The sequence below is a fragment of the Phoca vitulina genome, unplaced genomic scaffold (genome assembly GCF_004348235.1).
Source record: "Phoca vitulina isolate PV1807 unplaced genomic scaffold, GSC_HSeal_1.0 scaffold11, whole genome shotgun sequence".
NCBI classification, from domain to species: Eukaryota; Metazoa; Chordata; class Mammalia; order Carnivora; family Phocidae; genus Phoca; species Phoca vitulina.
This window is the reverse complement of record NW_022589714.1, coordinates 27,298,267-27,316,395: the sequence shown is the minus strand read 5'-3', so window position 1 is coordinate 27,316,395 and position 18,129 is coordinate 27,298,267. Positions and strand designations below refer to the sequence as shown.

The following is an 18,129-nucleotide window of genomic DNA, read 5'->3' as shown; positions in this document are numbered from 1 at the left end:
CATATGATACATGTCTTTCTCTGTTTGACTTATTTCACTCAGCATAATACCCTCCAGTTCCATCCACGTCGTTGCAAATGGCAAGATCTCATTCCTTTTGATGGCTGCATAATATTCCATTGTATATATATACCACATCTTCTTTATCCATTCATCTGTCCATGGACATCTTGGCTCTTTCCATAGTTTGGCTATTGTGGACATTGCTGCTATAAACATCGGGGTGCATGTACCCTTTCGGATCCCTACTTTTGTATCTTTGGGGTAAATACCCAGTAGTGGAATTGCTGGATCGTATGGTAGCTCTATTTTCAACTTTCTGAGGAACCTCCATACTGTTTTCCAGAGTGGCTGCACCAGCTTGCATTCCCACCAACAGTGTAGGAGGGTTCCCCTTTCTCCGCATCCCCGCCAACATCTGTCATTTCCTGACTTGTTAATTTTAGCCATTCTGACTGGTGTGAGGTGGTATCTCATTGAGGTTTTGATTTGGATTTCCCTGATGCCGAGCGATACTGAGCACTTTTTCATGTGTCTGTTGGCCGTTTGGATGTCTTCTTTGGAAAAATGTCTGCTCATGTCTTCTGCCCATTTCTTGATTGGATTCTTTGTTCTTTGGGTGTTGAGTTTGATAAGTTCTTTATAGATTTTGGATACTAGCCCTTTATCTGATATGTCATTTGCAAATATCTTCTCCCATTCTGTCGGTTGTCTTTTGGTTTTGTTGACTGTTTCCTTTGCTTTGCAAAAGTTTTTATCTTGATGAAGTCCCAATAGTTCATTTTTGCCCTTGCTTCCCTTGCCTTTGGCGATGTTTCTAGGAAGAAGTTGCTGCGGCTGAGGTCGAAGAGGTTGCTGCCTGTGTTCTCCTTTAGGATTTTGATGGACTCCTGTCTCACATTGAGGTCTTTCAACCATTTGGAGTCTATTTTTGTGTGTGGTGTAAGGAAATGGTCCAGTTTCATTCTTCTGCATGTGGCTATCCAATTTTCCCAACACCATTTGTTGAAGAGACTGTCTTTTTGCCATTGGACATTCTTTCCTGCTTTGTCAAAGATTAGTTGACCGTAGAGTTGAGGGTCCATTTCTGGGCTCTCTATTCTGTTCCATTGATCTGTGTGCCTGTTTTTGTGCCAGTACCATACTGTCTTGATGATGACAGCTTTGTAATAGAGCTGGAAGTCCGGAATTGTGATGCCGCCAGCTTTGCTTCTCTTTTTCAACATTCCTCTGGCTATGTGGGGTTTTTTCTGGTTCCATACAAATTTTAGGATTATTTGTTCCATTTCTTTGAAGAAAGTGGATGGTATTTTGATGGGGATTGCATTGAATGTGTAGATTGCTCTAGGTAGCATTGACATCTTCACAATATTTGCTCTTCCAATCCATGAGCATGGAACGTTTTTCCATTTCTTTGTGTCTTCCTCGATTTCTTTCATGAGTATTTTATAGTTTTCTGAGTATAGATCCTTTGCCTCTTTGGTTAGATTTATGCCTAGGTATCTTATGGTTTTGGGTGCAATTGTCAATGGGATCGACTCCTCAATTTCTCTTTCTTCTGTCTTGTTGTTGGTGTATAGGAATGCCACTGACTTCTGTGCATTGATTTTATATCCTGCCACTTTACTGAATTCCTGTATGAGTTCTAGCAGTTTTGGGGTGGAGTCTTTGGGGTTTTCCACATAAAGTATCATATCATCTGCAAAGAGTGAGAGTTTGACTTCTTCTTTGCCAATTTGGGTGCCTTTTATTTCTTTTTGTTGTCTGATTGCTGTGGCTAGCACTTCTAATACTATGTTGAATAGCAGTGGTGATAGTGGACATCCCTGCCGTGTTCCTGACCTTAGGGGAAAAGCTCTCAGTTTTTCCCCATTGAGAATGATATTCGCTGTAGGTTTTTCATAGATGGCTTTTATGATATTGAGGTATGTACCCTCTATGCCTATACTCTGAAGAGTTTTGATCAAGAAAGGATGCTGTACTTTGTCAAATGCTTTTTCTGCATCTATTGAGAGGATCATATGATTCTTGTTCTTTCTTTTGTTAATGTATTGTATCACGTTGATTGATTTGCGGATGTTGAACCAACCTTGCAGCCCAGGGATAAATCCCACTTGGTCGTGGTGAATAATCCTTTTAATGTACTGTTGGATCCTATTGGCTAGTATTTTGGTGAGAATTTTTGCATCCATATTCATCAGGGATATTGGTCTGTAATTCTCCTTTTTGATGGGGTCTTTGTCTGGTTTGGGGATCAAGGTAATGGTGGCCTCATAAAATGAGTTTGGAAGTTTTCCTTCCATTTCTATTTTTTGGAACAGTTTCAGAAGAATAAGTATTAATTCTTCTTGAAATGGTTGGTAGAATTTCCCTGGGAAGCCATCTGGCCCTGGGCTTTTGTTTTTTGGGAGACTTTTGATGACTGCTTTAATTTCCTTAGTGGTTATAGGTCTTTTCAGTTTTCTATTTCTTCCTGGTTCAGTTTTGGTAGTTGATACATCTCTAGGAATGCATCCATTTCTTCCAGATTATCTAATTTGCTGGCATAGAGTTGCTCATAATATGTTCTTATAATTGTTTGTATTTCTTTGGTGTTGGTTGTGATCTCTCCTCTTTCATTCATGATTTTGTTGATTTGGGTCATTTCTCTTTTCTTTTTGATAAGTCTGGCCAGGGGTTTATCAATCTTGTTAATTTTTTCAAAGAACCAGTTCCTAGTTTTGTTGATCTGTTCTACTGTTCTTTTAGTTTCTATTTCATTGATTTCTGCTCTGATCTTTATTATTTCTCTTCTCCTGCTGGGTTTAGGCTTTATTTGCTGTTCTTTCTCCAGCTCCTTTAGGTGTAGGGTTAGGTTGTGTACTTGAGACCTTTCTTGTTTCTTGAGAAAGGCTTGTATTGCTATATACTTTCCTCTTAGGACTGCCTTTGCTGTATCCCAAAGATTTTGAATAGTTGTGTTTTCATTTTCATTGGTTTCCATGAATTTTTTTAATTCTTCTTTAATTTCCTGGTTGACCCATTCATTCTTTAGTAGGATGCTCTTTAGCCTCCATGTATTTGAGTTCTTTCCGACTTTCCTCTTGTGATTGAGTTCTAGTTTCAAAGCATTGTGGTCTGAAAATAGGCGGGGAATGATCCCAGTCTTTTGGTACTGGTTGAGACCTGATTTATGACCTAGGATGTGATCGATTCTGGAGAATGTTCCATGGGCACTAGAGAAGAATATGTATTCCGTTGCTTTGGGATGGAATGTTCTGAATATGTCTGTGAAGTCCATTTGGTCCAGTGTGTCACTTAAAGTCTTTATTTCCTTGTTGATCTTTTGCTTAGACGATCTGTCCATTTCAGTGAGGGGGGTGTTAAAGTCCCCCACTATTATTGTATTGTTGTCGATGTGTTTCTTTGCTTTTGTTATTAATTGCCTTATATAATTGGCTGCTCCCATGTTAGGGGCATAGATATTTACAATTGTTAGATCTTCTTGTTGGATAGACCCTTTAAGTAGGATATAGTGTCCTTCCTCATCTCTTATTACAGTCTTTGGTTTAAAATCTAATTTGTCTGATATAAGGATTGTCACTCCAGCTTTCTTTTGGTGTCCATTAGCATGGTAAATGGTTTTCCAGCCCCTCACTTTAAATCTAGGGGTGTCTTTGGGTCTAAAATGAGTCTCTTGCAGACAGCATATCAATGGGTCTTGTTTTTTAATCCAATCTGATAGCCTGTGTCTTTTGATTGGGGCATTTAGCCCATTTACATTCAGGGTAACTATTGAAAAATACGGATTTAGTGCCATTGTATTGCCTGTAAGGTGACTGTTACTGTATATTGTCTGTGTTCCTTTCTGGTCTATGTTGCTTTTAGGCTCTCTCTTTGCTTAGAGGACCCCTTTCAATATTTCTTGTAGGGCTGGTTTCGTGTTTGCAAATTCCTTTAGTTTTTGTTTGTCCTGGAAGCTTTTTATCTCTCCTTCTATTTTCAATGAAGCCTAGCTGGATATAGTATTCTTGGCTCCATATTTTTCTCATTTAGTGCTCTAAATATATCCTGTCAGTCCTTTCTGGCCTGCCAGGTCTCTGTGGATAGGTCTGTTGCCAGTCTAATGTTTCTACCATTGTAGGTTACATATCTCTTCTCCCAAGCTGCTTTCAGGATTTTCTCTTTGTCTCTGAGCTCGTAAGTTTTACTATTAGATGTCGGGGTGTTGACCTATTTTTATTGATTTTGAGAGGGGTTCTTTGTGCTTCCTGGATTTTGATGCCTGTTTCCTTCCCCAAATTAGGGAAGTTCTCCGCTATAATTTGCTCCATTATACCTTCTACCCCTCTCTCTCTTTCTTCTTCTTCTGGGATCCCAATTATTCTAATGTTGTTTCGTCTTACAGTATCGCTTATCTCTCGAATTCTGCCCTCGTGATCCAGTAGTTGTTTATCTCTCTTTTTCTCAGCTTCTTTATTTTCCATCATTTGGTCTTCTATATCACTGATTCTCTCTTCTGCCTCATTTATCCTAGCAGTTAGCGCCCCCATATTTGATTGCACCTCATTAATAGCCTTTTTGATTTCTACTTAGTTAGATTTTAGTTCTTTTACTTCTCCAGAAAGGGTTTCTCTAATAACTTCCATGCTTTTTTCAAGCCCAGCTAGTATCTTTAAAGTGATGATTCTGAACTCTAGATCTGACATCGTACTAATGTCCGTATTGAGTAGGTCCCTGGCAGTCGGTACTACCTCTTGTTCTTTTTGTTGAGGTGATTTTTTCCATCTTGTCATTTTGTCCAGAGGAGAATAGATTAATGAGAACAAAATGCTAACAGGGTAACAACGTTCCCAGAAAATATACTCTAAACAAATCAGAAAAGACCTGAAGCAGTGGGAAAAGAAAGGAAAAGAGAGAAAAAAGAAAAAGATAAAGATAAAAATAAACAAAAACAAAAACAGAACAAAACAAAAAAAAAACAGAATGTGATCAAATATGATCAGGCTGGTATATAGATCAGTGCCACACACTAGATTTTGGGTGTATTTTGGTCTGTTAAAAGAAAGTGCCTCCCAAAATTTTAAAGAAAGAAAAACTTGTATATGTACAAAAATAAGGGTTGATATGATGAAGGGATGGAATATGACTGTAAAGATGGAAATCATAAAAAATTTTATAAAAGGAATTGATAAGAAGTTGTTTGAAAAAAGAAAGAAGAGGATTAAAAAAAAAAAAAGAAAAAAAAGGGAGAGAATGTGATCAGGCAGGGGAGTAGAAAAAAACCATACACTAGAGATTTAGGGTATATTTTGATCTGTTAGAAGAAACTATCTCAAAATTTTAAAGAGAGAACAACTTATATATATATGCCAAAAATAAGGGTAACTACTATGAAGGGATAGAATATGACTCTAAAAATGAAAAATAAAAATGTTTTTTTAAAAAAGGGATTGATAAGATGTTGGTTGAAAAAGGGAAAAAGAAAAATTCAAAAAAAAAAGTTAAAAAAAAAAATTTAACTTTGAAAGACTAAAGAATCATGGTAAAAAAGCCATGAATTCTATGTGCATTATTCCCCTAGCACTGGAGTTCCGCCGTTCTCATTGATCGGTAAACTTGGTCTTGGCTGGCTGTTCTCACTGATCTTCTGGGGGAGGGGCCTGTTGCCGTGGTTTCCAAAAGTCTTTGCCGGAGGCGGAATTGCCCCGCCCTTGCCCAGTCCAGGCTAAGTAATCTGCTCGGTTTGCTCTCCAGAGCTTTTGTTCCCTGCAAGCTTTCCGTACAGCTTTGGAGGCGGAGAGTGAAAATGGCGGCCTCCCAATCTCCGACTGGGAGGAGCCGAGAACTCGGGCCCCGCTCCTCAGTGAGCCCCCAGAGAAAAGCAGTCAGTCACTCCCGTCTCCCCGGTCTCCGGCCGCACTCCGTGCTCACCCGGCCTGTGACCGCGCGTTTCTACCTCTGGCACCCGACCCTGTGTGGAGTCTCCAAACCCAGCAGATCCCTGCGGTGCGCTCCCGCACCTCTCCTCCTGGGGGAAGAAGGTGAGTCTCCCAGTGTCTGCCGCTTGTTGGGTCCCTGCTGGAGGAGCAGTGGCCCGACTGTGCCGCGGATCACGGTTTATGGCAACCCCGAGCTGAGAGCCCGCGCCTGGGCTCTGTCTCTGCAGCCGGCTTCCCTGCTCCGATACCTGGGAGCTCTGCCGCACTCAGGCACCCCTGGACTTTCTGTGACCCCGAGGGTCCTGAGACCACACTGTCCCGCGAGGGTTCCACCCCCCACTTAGCCACCAGAGTGACGTCCCTCAGCGGAGCAGACTTCTAAAAGTTCCAATTTTGTGCTCCGCGGCTCTATCACTTGCCAGAAGCGGCCGACGGAGGCCCCTCCCCCATAGTCTATCCTCCCGAACATCGCCTCGGATTCACTTCTCCGCACATCCTACCTTCCAGAAAGTGGTCGCTTTTCTGTTCAGAGAGTTGTTGCTCTTCTTTTCTTTGATCTCCTGTTGAGTTCATAGGTGTTCAGAATGGTTTGATCCCTATCCAGCTGAATTCCTGAGAGGAGATGAAATCCTGGTCTCCTACTCCTCTGCCATCTTGCTCCGCCTGTTATTAATTGCTTCTTTCTGTGTGTTTATGTGATGCTAATGCATTGTGGAATTTAATAAATATTAAATCAGCCAATCAATCCTTTTTGGAAGTTAATTTAGTAGAATTCATATATTTTCTTTCTGCTAGGTTTTCATTACAAAAAATAATTGACATTATATCAAAGTCACAAAAAATTAAGGTTTGGCAGTAGGAATGGAGGAGGAAGGTCCTTGATCAAATGTTTCATACGAAGAAATGAACAACCAAGATGGAAAAGTATAGATAATTTTTTGACTTTTTATGCTAGTGAGTTAGCACTGTCACCCAAGGGAAAACAAATGAGTTGATAAAAATGGCTAAGAGTGTTTGGTATCAAGTATGTAGAAGATGATCCATCATGCAGCCCTTCTTCCCTTTGGATTCTCAACCAAATTGAAAATGCACATAAGGAACCAAAAGGAAATTAAAATAGTAACTTTACTCAGGGTAAATTCAGGTTGAAGAACATGGCTTAGATCCAAGGCCAAAATGGGACATCTTATTCCTTTTCCCCTAACTCTGTGTACCCACCCAGTCACAGCTGAAGAACTACAGGCCTTCCCAACACTAGGGCACCAGGATACTACTTCTTACCTGGAGACCAGAAGCCAAAAATAGCCTGACACTCTCCCACCCATGAGGCTTGCAGTATGACTGAGCAAGAACAGGACCATATGTGAGAAGGGGACTTTCAGACATCAGCCCTGCCCACTAGTGGCTGGAAGGCCCTCCCTGATTTCCCCCATCACTGAGTTATTCACCTGCCAAAATAAGAGTGAGTAAGGGGTTTTAATAAAAAGAAAGAAGCTCTGCAGTATTTCTCTAGAGATAGGAAGTTGTGGCACAAATTCCTAATTTATGGGTCAGAAAGAAAAGAAGCCTCCATCCTAATCTGTGTATGGGCCAACTGAGAAAAAGGGAAGAAATGAAGATGACTCAAGTTTTGAGCTAGGGTGGAAGGACAGTTCTGAAGGAAAAGATGACAAACTGAGTCTTACATCCATTGAGGTAGAGGTATTGGAAGGATATCCATGTGAAATTATCCAGCAAGCACATGGAAACATGGGTGGAGAGGTTAGAACCAGAGACAGACTGGGAGTCATCAACATGAATTATAGTTGAGGTCATGGATATGGACAAAATGACTAAGGGAGAGAAACTATAGAAAGAATTGGAATCAGAACTTTGGAGATGACTTCCATTTGTGGACTGGAGAAGGACAGCAGAAAGCAAGTCTGTGGAAGCCCAAATAGGAAGTGTTCCAATTTAGTGGCTTTCTAGAACAGACGCACAAATGGGAGGTTAAGGCGTGTGAGGACTGAGGATTGGTGACTAGGAGACCTCTGCAAACCTTCCAGAGAACTGATTCATCCTAGTGGGAGAGGCTAAAACCAGTCGTTAACGGATTGAAGAGGGAGTAGGAGGTGAAAACAGGAGAGAGCCTCTGTCCACAAACTTTGGAGAAATTTAACTGTAAAAGTTAAATTCTAGCTCTAAAAGATAATTCATCTAAAAAGGATGAGTAGAATCATGATTAAAGCCTAAGTAATGGCTTTTTTAATTTTTTTTTTTATCAGGATGGGGTACGTAAGCAAGTTTCCAGGGAACTTGAGAAATGGAACCAGCAGTGGGAGAGAAATTAAGAGTTAAAGAAAGGGGAGAAGGGGTATTCTTCTGGGCATTTATGGTTTAGCTGTTTAACATATCTGTAGTCCCCCAGATGGGCTCTTTCTGCTCTTCGCTGCTTTTGACTCCTCAGTTAACACTGACCCAGACTAGTTAGGATGACTCCCTGCCCATGGTCTCCTCCCCACTAACCCTAGCTACTAACACTCAGACTAGAGGAAAGATTTTTAGGGAAAGATAAAGAATACCTTGGAATGGAGCCCAGATTATCTGTAAGCTTTTATTACAAACCTAAATGGAAGTGAGTATATTACCCAGCTGGTAATCACACAATGTAATTACATTGAAATATTACCCTCTTGAAAGCAAAAAGTTTAGGTAAGAATGGCTCTAGCAACAAATTTTTAGAAATAAGTCATACTGAGTTTGGACTGGTAACCTACTTGTTCCTAGGTAAAGTTTTCTACTCTCAGAATTTAAGTGGCATAAAAGGAAAATTGAGAGGCATCTGAAGAAACGTGTTGTATGGCCTATGTATTCCCAAATCATTTTTCATAACAATCTGAGACCAAGACCTGTGCCAACAAAGCATGGGTTCTTGTATTGAAAGGTAAAGGAGCTGCATCATCTAGAAGAAATTACATCGTCTAATGTAATGTTGGAGGCAATCTCAAGTGAATTGTTCCAAATTGTTCTTGTAACATTTTAGAAATTTTAGAGCCTAATTAGGATTTGTTGTCCTATGGGTTGCAGAATCCCGAATAATATTGTTGGGGTGGGGGGAATGTTCTTTTTTGTGAACATTACAGGCTTCTCAAAAAAGTCTACTGAGTCTGAGAGTTTAAAAAAATGTCAGTATAATTGAATTCATCTATCCTATAAAGCTTTGCAGACAGTTTTTGGAAAGTAATCATTTATTATCCACTAGCAAATAGAATTCATTTATATAATTTCTAATATTGAGTGTGGGATTAGTCATGCAGCAAAATACTGAGTCATTTGGCCAGAAAATTTACTCATAGTTGTATGAACTGCTAATGGAAAATTTGAGAGCTGTTCATAAATCAAATTATAAAGCTCTTAGAGTTATAAATCACTGAGCAGCATTGCTCATTATCATTCAGACAGTGTAAAATATTTCTACCATTTCTAAGTGGGGGCAATTTACAAAGCAAGTTTGAAAGCTGAAGTTAATGCCTTCCAGTTCCAACGTAAGGGTTACAAGCATTTATACATTCTCAAGTGAAAAAAGAAAAAAAGTAGGGTAAGAAGTTTATAGTTGCATAGTAAATATGAGATGAATAAAATCTTGACTAATGTTTGTGAATGAAATTCCAAATTGTGTTAATGAAATGACAGCAACATCTAATAGCTAAATTTCCTCCATTTCTTATAATTTTTTGTAGCACTTTTACATTAAATATTTTCTGCCAATAGATTTATATGCTAATTCATTAGCATGCTGATAGCCTGAAAGAATAATGTCGCTAAGACAGCAGAGGTAACAAGAACAGAGAACTTAATGAGTAACTGATGATTAGTAAAAAAATGTTTCAGTAACACACTATTCCAAAGGTTATTGAAATTATCCCAATGTAATGACATCCTGTGGATCTATAACAGAAAGAAAAGTATATCTTAAAATGTCTTTGTTAACCCCAAAAAGTTTTTGGGGTAAAATAGGGAAACAAACAGCAAACACACTAAATTTGAATATAGTGGAGTTTGTATTTCAATGAAGAAAACCCAAAACCTAAAGCCTGTTCTTGCTGTCCTATCTGCTGCAGGAGTTCTGGAATTAATGGACTTGGAATTAATGAATGGACTTCTAGGATCCTGAAATTATATATAAAAATGTGGGTCTCTTTTGGGGACCATGGTCCATAGTTTTCGTCAAGTTCTTAAAGAGTTATTAAGAACAAAAGAGAGGGATGCCTGGGTGGCTCAGTTAGTTAAGCGTCTGCCTTCAGCTCAGGTCATGATGCCAGGGTCCTGGGATGGGGTCCCGCACTGGGCTCCTTGCTCAGCGGAGAGCCTGCTTCTCCCTCTACCTGCTGCCCCTCCCCCCACTTGTTCTCTCTCTCTCTCTCTCTCTCTCTCTCTCTCTGGCAAACAAATAAAATCTTAAAAAAACAAAATAGAGAGGAAGGAAGGGAAGAAGCAAGGGGGAGAGAGGGAGAGGGAGAGAGAGAATTATCAGAACCATACAGATCCAAAGAGATTCCAAGGCTTCTGCAGTATCAAATGCTTCTCTCAGTCCATCAACATTAGCATCACCTAGGTACCTCCTTGAGACTGGGAGAAGAGTCTTAGCATGAGCAGAGGAATTTCTCAACTCTAATATATAAAAGTTCTGGGACATCTCCCAAATGCAGGCAAATGCTGCCCACCCTGAGACTAACTGGAGATGATGTGCTGTGAGTTTCCTGTCCTCTTGCAACTTTGAACAGATTAGGAAAGAGAAAAATGAGTTCCCTAAGGTTAACTCTCATTGAGATACTGTTCTAACCCTGAAAAGGAAGACTGTGTTAACTATCTAGGACCACTTCCACAGACTGCTGTCATGGGAAGGGCTAACTTGATTCCTGAGCTACCTTCAGACCAGTTAAGCATCCCAATTTATATCTAGATATTTGGATGCATAAACCCATTCTGAGCCAAAAACACTGGTACTAAAATTTGGTCTTGAGCTCAGAGTCTGCAAGGACTCCATAGTCTTAAGGCTTAAAAGAAAGGCAGAAGGACTTAATATCAGGCTCCCCAAAGCTACTCCTAGACATCCTGGCAAATGTAGCAATTACTTTTCCTAAATCCTGCCTCAAGCCACAGTCTATGAAGCTTTTCACCATTCATCCTTCTATGGAGACTTGGTAACTGGGGCCCTCAATCCCACCAGGATAATTCCTTTATTTGGTATGGAAGACCTCCTGTCCATGCCAAGTGCTCAGCTCCATCCACCTGTATCTCTAGCTTCCCACACTTGCCATACTTATGAACCTTGACTCCACCGCACCACCATATTTTCAGAACATTGGATCTCATTGTCTTATCACTGTGATCCCATTCTGCCACATCATGAGGCTTATTATTTCATCATGTGACTTTCTCACTCCAGTGGGCAGGCCCAGTTTCCAGGGGTGTTCTGATCTCTCGGTTTGGCTGGTTCTATTTCCTCCAAGTTCCCTTCTGACCCTCTAGCCTATGAAGGGTTTAGTGGCACAACATTCATGCGTTCCACACAGAGACCAACTTTGCACTGACACCATTTATTGAGTGGCTCAGACTCTTCGCTCTAGTGAGCACCATTCTTTGCACAATTTCATTTTGTGGCCATTTGAAATGAGGCAGGAATCCGCCTTGAGAAGACACGGTAGGACTGCGAGTAGTGTACCAGACCCCTGGCGGTCTGCCACCTGCGAGCTGTTGAAGTCTGGGTCTTAGTGCCTAGATTAAGGGGCACCAGCAGCAGCACCCTGGGAGTTGGTTGGTATAATCTTATCCACCTCTCTCTCTCTCTCAGTCAAACAGCATGGGACACCATGTCCTGAGCTTCCTCGTTACTGAATGATTATCCTGGGGTGGACTACCAAGTTGTTTTAGTAGTAGCTAACACTTGCTGAGTATCTATTCTCTGCTAAGTTTCTGCTAAATGTTTTTACATACATTTACTCATTTAATCCTCACAGCAACCATGGGTAAGTATTACTCATCTCTTTATAGATAAGGACCTTGAGGCTTAGAGATATAGAATTTCCCCCAAGATGGCAAATGCCATCACGATTCTCCAGCACTTCAAAAACCATACAGTTTCTGTTGCATGCTTTTCATTTACACTGCCTCCCTGCCCACTGTAGCCTCACCCCTAAAGGAATTCCTCCCAGTTAGGTTTGCTGGGCAGCTACCCTATCTCTCTTCTGACTGTCCTTAGACTAACCCAAACCAGATGAATGAGGGCCAACCAGACACTCCAGCAGTATATCAACTGTTTCCCAGCACACGAGGGATCTGCTCCTCCCTTTTAGCCTATGAAGGATTTGCCTAGACCACTTCCTCTATCCTTCAATGCAGCAAGACTTCTTTTGTTGAAAAATTATAGATCCATTCTTATTATTTCATTGCCCCATCACTATCACTTGGGTAAATTCAAGTCAGCACCTCCAGGAAGCTAAACAAGTTTGGGGGGGCTAAGCAGAGTCCCACTTTGGAAAAAGGCCTCTGTTAGAGACCATCTGACTGTCTTTCCTAAAAAAGATAGCTCTTGGGGTGCCTGGCTGGCTCAGTCGGTGGAGCATACAACTCTTGTTTCAGGGTCTTGAGTTCAAGCCCCATGTTGGTATGAGCCTACTTTTAAAAAAATGGATAGCCCTAATAATTTGTCTTTATATTTTTAAATAAGACTGTGGTTTGTCTAACATAGCATCATAGGCATCCAGATTAATTAACTATGTTTCTTAATGCCTCCCCCACCACTGCTGCTTGTAAACACCCCCCCCATACACACATACACACACACTACATGTTTGATCTAAGCTTGTATAAGGGGGATCTGGGTCTTTTTCCTTCAGTTACTAATAAAAATACTACTATTAATAAACTAAATAAATAAAATAATGAATATGCTATTAATATACCTACGATATCAACTCATGATGGGGTACTGTTATTATTCACAGATGGGGAAACAGAGACAGAAATGTTACGTGATTAGTAAGTATTGGATCTATGGTTAGGGATCCGGACAGTTTGATTGATTCTAGGTCCTGTGTGACCCTGCTTTATCATCTAATATATTCACAAAAGATTCAGACTGGAAGAGTCTCTCGAGTGACCTACATAGCAAGAAAACAAACAAAAAAAGGTATTTCACTAAGCTTTCAATCCTTTGGTAGGAGGACAAGTTTAGTCTCCCCCTTCTTTCTGTGAACAGGAGGTATATCTGCCTGAGGTTCTGCCTCCCTTGGCTGTTTGAGCCATTTCTCTACTATGGAATCAAGAATTCACAACCTTGTCCCAAAATGCCACCACCTCTGAGCTCCCTGTTCCTCTCAGTCTTTGACACTCCTGAACCTTGAGGTTGGCTCCCTCACTTTGAACTCACTGTATTCATCTATCATACTTCCTTGCTTTTAGGTAGCTTTCTAGACTTCAGCTGGATTAAGTAGATCCATTCCATTTCCTTGGGCTTCCTTTTTCCATCAATACTTGCATTCTCCAACCTTTTCTAAATTCCTAGTCCTGACTTGCCTTATGGCTGCCCACACCCAGGCTTGGCAATACAGGTAACAGAGAGGAGATGGTCTCTTACATTTCCTCCCATCTTCATTATTCTATGAATCTATTGAAGAAAAATACTGTCACTCATAAAGACACATGAATGTATTTTTCTAATGACCTATATATAGGAGGTAGAGAAATAACTTAATAAAAAAATGTGAAATGTAGCTGATCATTGCTTTTTTTTTATTTTGCTTTATGTTGCTTTAACATGGTATGAAAGAAAATTAGAGTGAGAAAATTATTGGTAGTAGATGAGGGGGCAAACCACTTAAGGTGATTTATTAAGTAAATTATCTGAAATATGTGACTCAGCACATTATGTTTAGACCTCAGCTTTTGAGACTATAAAGGTACAAAAATAATAGAGACTATCTAAATGGTAACCAACTATTTCATTAATATATATTAATATAGGGTATAATGGGGCAGATATTTCAAAGAGAAATTGGTTTCTCCTTTCATGTTATAATTGATATGATAAATTAATATTCAAAAGTTGATTCACTCCTCATTTTTAATGCGTAGTCATTGATTCTTGCATCAGAACTATTACATTTCGTGAATTTTAGAAGTTGGTCTAAAATTTAATGTTCTAGAGTACAATTACTTAAAGCAAAAAGCATAATGATCTCATCTTGCCCTCAACTTTCAAGATGAATAGAATGTCCTGCATTAATCAAGAAAATATGAAATGGAAGATGATTTACATGACTTATAGTTATTCTAAAATAGAACTTTTAATTGATTCTTATTTTTCTTTATGTTTAACTTGGCATCTGTGTTTCTGATAAATGGGGAAAAGTCGCATCAATACCGAGGGTTGGTGGGGGTGCAGGGAAGATGGTAACAGAAAAATAGCCAAGGAAAAACTACTCACAAAAACTGGTATTTCTTAGAAAATATTTTGGAGGCCCTAGAACCACAGGAAAACTCGTCCAGAGTCTCTTTAAGTTTTGCATATACTTTCTTGTGCAAGCTTTCAGACAATTCCACACATGGCTACAGGCTTTTCGTAGACAACTGGTGGAGATAAATGACATTGTGGAACAGGTAAAGATTGTCTTCCACCATTCCCAGCCTCTGATTTCTGTGCTAATACCTCTCTGCTATAGAAGTCTTCTTCCTGAATATATCAAGATGAAAGTAAACCGGTCACCCTAACTGCAGATAAGACAAAAGCTGGGTCATTTAGCACCTTGCCAGGTCAGGAGCAACAGAGAAACTGAGAGAGTGCATCACATGTAGTAAGGGTAAGAATGTTTCATGAAGTTTTGTTTTAGTTTTGTGTGTGTATTTCCTGGATCAAAATGTAAACTGTATTTTTCGCTGTGAACTGCCAAAAAATGGTTGAAAGCCGCTGACTTATATTATCCAACCAAACACATATCATGGGTGTTCTCATGGCTGTGTTTATGTTTAATTTCACATCCTACAAGTACTACCTTGGGAATTAATGAAACGCTGTCTGCTAGCAAAAAATGAAGAGGGGATGATAACTACATGGTGAATTTTCTACTATTAGGAACTAAGAGGAGTATTTAATACATTACCAAGTTCACAACATCCTTTCTGAATTTGTTAATTAGCAGGTAGTATAAACATTGAATCATCTGTTTGTGGATGTTTTAACAGAATATTGGCCTGAAGTCTACTGAAAAGTAGTCATTCTAAAAGAGGTTAGATATGTCCCTGCTGGTCAGTCTTGAAAGAATTGTGTGTTTTTGAAGAAACTTGATATTTGCTCTGTAACTAAGATTTTAGTACAGGTAGGGATATTACAAAAACAACATTTTTATAAACTAATTTTCTCCAATTTTCTTTTTCTTTTTTTTTTTAAAGATTTTTTTTATTTGACAGAGAGAGACACAGTGAGAGAGGGAACACAAGCAGGGGGAGTGGGAGAGGGAGAAGCAGGCTCCCCGCTGAGCAGGGAGCCCGATGCGGGGCTCGATCCCAGGACCCTGGGATCATGACCTGAGCCGAAGGCAGACGCTTAACGACTGAGCCACCCAGGCGCCCCTCTCCAATTTTCTTATTGTGGTAAAAACACATAACATAAAATTTACCATCTTAACCATTTTAAGGTGTATAATTCAGGGCCATTAAGTATATTCACATTGTTGTGCGACCATCACCACCATCAATCTCCAGAACCGTTTTCATCTTGCAAAACCGAAACTCTATACCCATTAAACAATAACTCCCTATTCCCTTCCCTCCACCCCTGGGGTTATCCTCAACCCCAGTGACCTAGGAGTCTGGCATCTGTCACCATCACTAAATGATACTTAACAGGTCCCTATCAGTTAAATCTGGCAAAATTCAACTTTATCAAATAATAATAATTTGCTGTAGGATCTTACCTGCTGTATATTATGTCTCTCAAGTACTGTTCTTAATTTATTAGTAGTAATGTACAGTGAAGTAAGGCACTGAGGCAAAAGAAGTTAAAGCAGCTGGCTTGCTCTGCAGGAAAAGAAATGAAGATGAACAAAAAGAAAGCAGATGATACGGTTTAAACTCCATTTAAGTATGATAACTGAGCCCCCATGGGGTTCAGCAAACTACTGCTCATCTGCCTGCCACCTGTTTTTATGCAGCATGCAAGCTAAGAATGTTCTTTACATTTTTAAATAGTCGAAAAAAATCAATATAAGAACAACATGCCATGATATGTGAAAATTTTGTAAAATTAAAGTTTCAGTGTCCATAAATAGTTTTAGTGGAACATACCCACACTTAGGTTTTTGCATCTTGTTATGGCTGCTTTCATGCTATGAGGGCAGACTTGAGTAGTTGTGACAGAAACCGTATGAGGCAATCTTATCACTTTGTACTGCTGCTCAGGGCCCCACAAATCACAGTAATGCAGTTACGATAACTTCACAGTGTTTCAGTGTCATGCATATTATCACATTGTGGCATTTTATTTTATTTTTTTATTACTGGTGCATGCCAATCATGTCAAAAAACAAAAAAAAGAGAAAACTGTATTTCATGCTTTTAAAGCCACAGGCTTATTTTGTTATCAAATCAGGTGGCAAAGCCTTGTGTTTATGATCCAGTGATACCGTAAGTGTGCTCAAAGAACATGATATGTGTCAATATTACCAAACTAAGCACTCATCACAATATTTCCAATTCACAGGACAGCAACTATAAAAATAAATAAATAAATAAATAAATAAATAAATAAATAAAGCAAAATGAAATATCTCGTCCCAGTAGAATTTCTTCACAAAAATAAGAAATGGAGGTGCCTGGCTGGCTCAGTCAGTGGAGCATGCGACTTTTGGTCTTGGGGTCATGAGTTCAGGCCCCACATTGGGTGCAGAGCTTACTAAACAAACAAATGAAACAAAACAAAATGAAATGAAATGAAAGTGAGTCTGCATCTGAAATAAGTTTCTGAGTGGTTCATTTGTTAGCCACACAAGGAAAACCATTAACAGATAGTGAGTTAATTAAATCATGCTTGATTGCAGTAGCTAAAGACATGGACCTGGAAAAAAAATAAACTTACTTAAGATCATTAGACTTTCAGCAAAAGCAGTTGCTCAAAGAACTGAGAACATCAGGAACAACATAATAATCAATTTAAAAACAGGGCAAATGACTTTGAGTTTTTCTTGGTGCTTGATGAGTCAACAGATGCTACTGATACCACTCAGTTGTTCTTGTTTATTTGGGAGTAATTGCTGAGTTTAGAGTGACTGACAAATTAGCCTCTATAGTCTTTGTGAAACAACTACAGGAGACAGTATTTTCAAAGGAGTTGAGAAAACAATGATTCAATACAACCTGAAGTGGAATCTACTAAGATGTGTTACAACCGATGGTGGTAAAAATGTGTGTGGAGCAGAAAAGCGTTTAGTCGGACAAATTTACAAAACTTGTGAAAATATAAGGTGTTTAAAGCCTACTGTTATTCATTCTATTATTTATCAGCAGGTACTTTGCAGAAAACATTTGAACTTACTACATCTTTTTTTAAATAGCTTTATTGAAATATTATGCACATACCATGCAATTCACCCATTTGAAGTGTATAATTCAATATTTTTTGTATATTCACAGAGTTGTGCAACCATCACCACAATCCACTTTTTAAGAAACATTTTTGTTCTCTCTAAATGAAAGGACATTCTTATATGCATTAGCAATCATACCTACTCCCCACCCCCACAATCTCTTACCCCTAAGAACCCACCAATCTATTTTCTGTCTCTATAAATTTTCTGTCTCTATTTTTGACATTTCATATAAATGGAATCACATAATGTGTGATCTTTTGTGACTGGTGTCTTCCACTTAGCATATTTCCAAAGCTCATACATGTTTTAACATGTACCAGAACTTTATTTCTCATTGCTGAATGATATTTCACTCTAAGGATGCTACATTTTATTTATCTCTTCATGAGTTGATAGACATTTGGGATTTTCTACATTTTAGCTATTATGAATAATATAACTATGCACATTTGTCTACAAGTTTTTGCATGGATATATGTTTTCATTTCTCTTGGGTATATACTTAGGAGTAGAATTGATGTGTTACAGGATGATTCAATGTTTAACTTTTTGGGGAACTCCCAAACTTTTTTCCAAAATGCCTG

General features: G+C 39.2%; 1 protein-coding gene across 5 annotated transcripts in view; it reads left to right on the top strand.

Moving 5' to 3' along the window:
- The window catches only part of BEND6 (BEN domain containing 6), a 55,832-nt gene that overhangs the window by 2,803 nt on the left and 34,900 nt on the right, over positions 1–18,129 (top strand). Inside the window, exon 2 of one of the 5 annotated variants that reach the window (XM_032409616.1) lies at positions 14,624–14,761. The exons of 3 other annotated variants lie outside the window; for them this stretch is intronic. The gene's annotated coding sequence lies outside the window, so the exon portion shown is untranslated. Of the gene's footprint in view, positions 1–13,984; positions 14,762–18,129 lie in introns of those variants that run through there. One more of the 5 variants, XM_032409618.1, reaches the window with a different exon arrangement.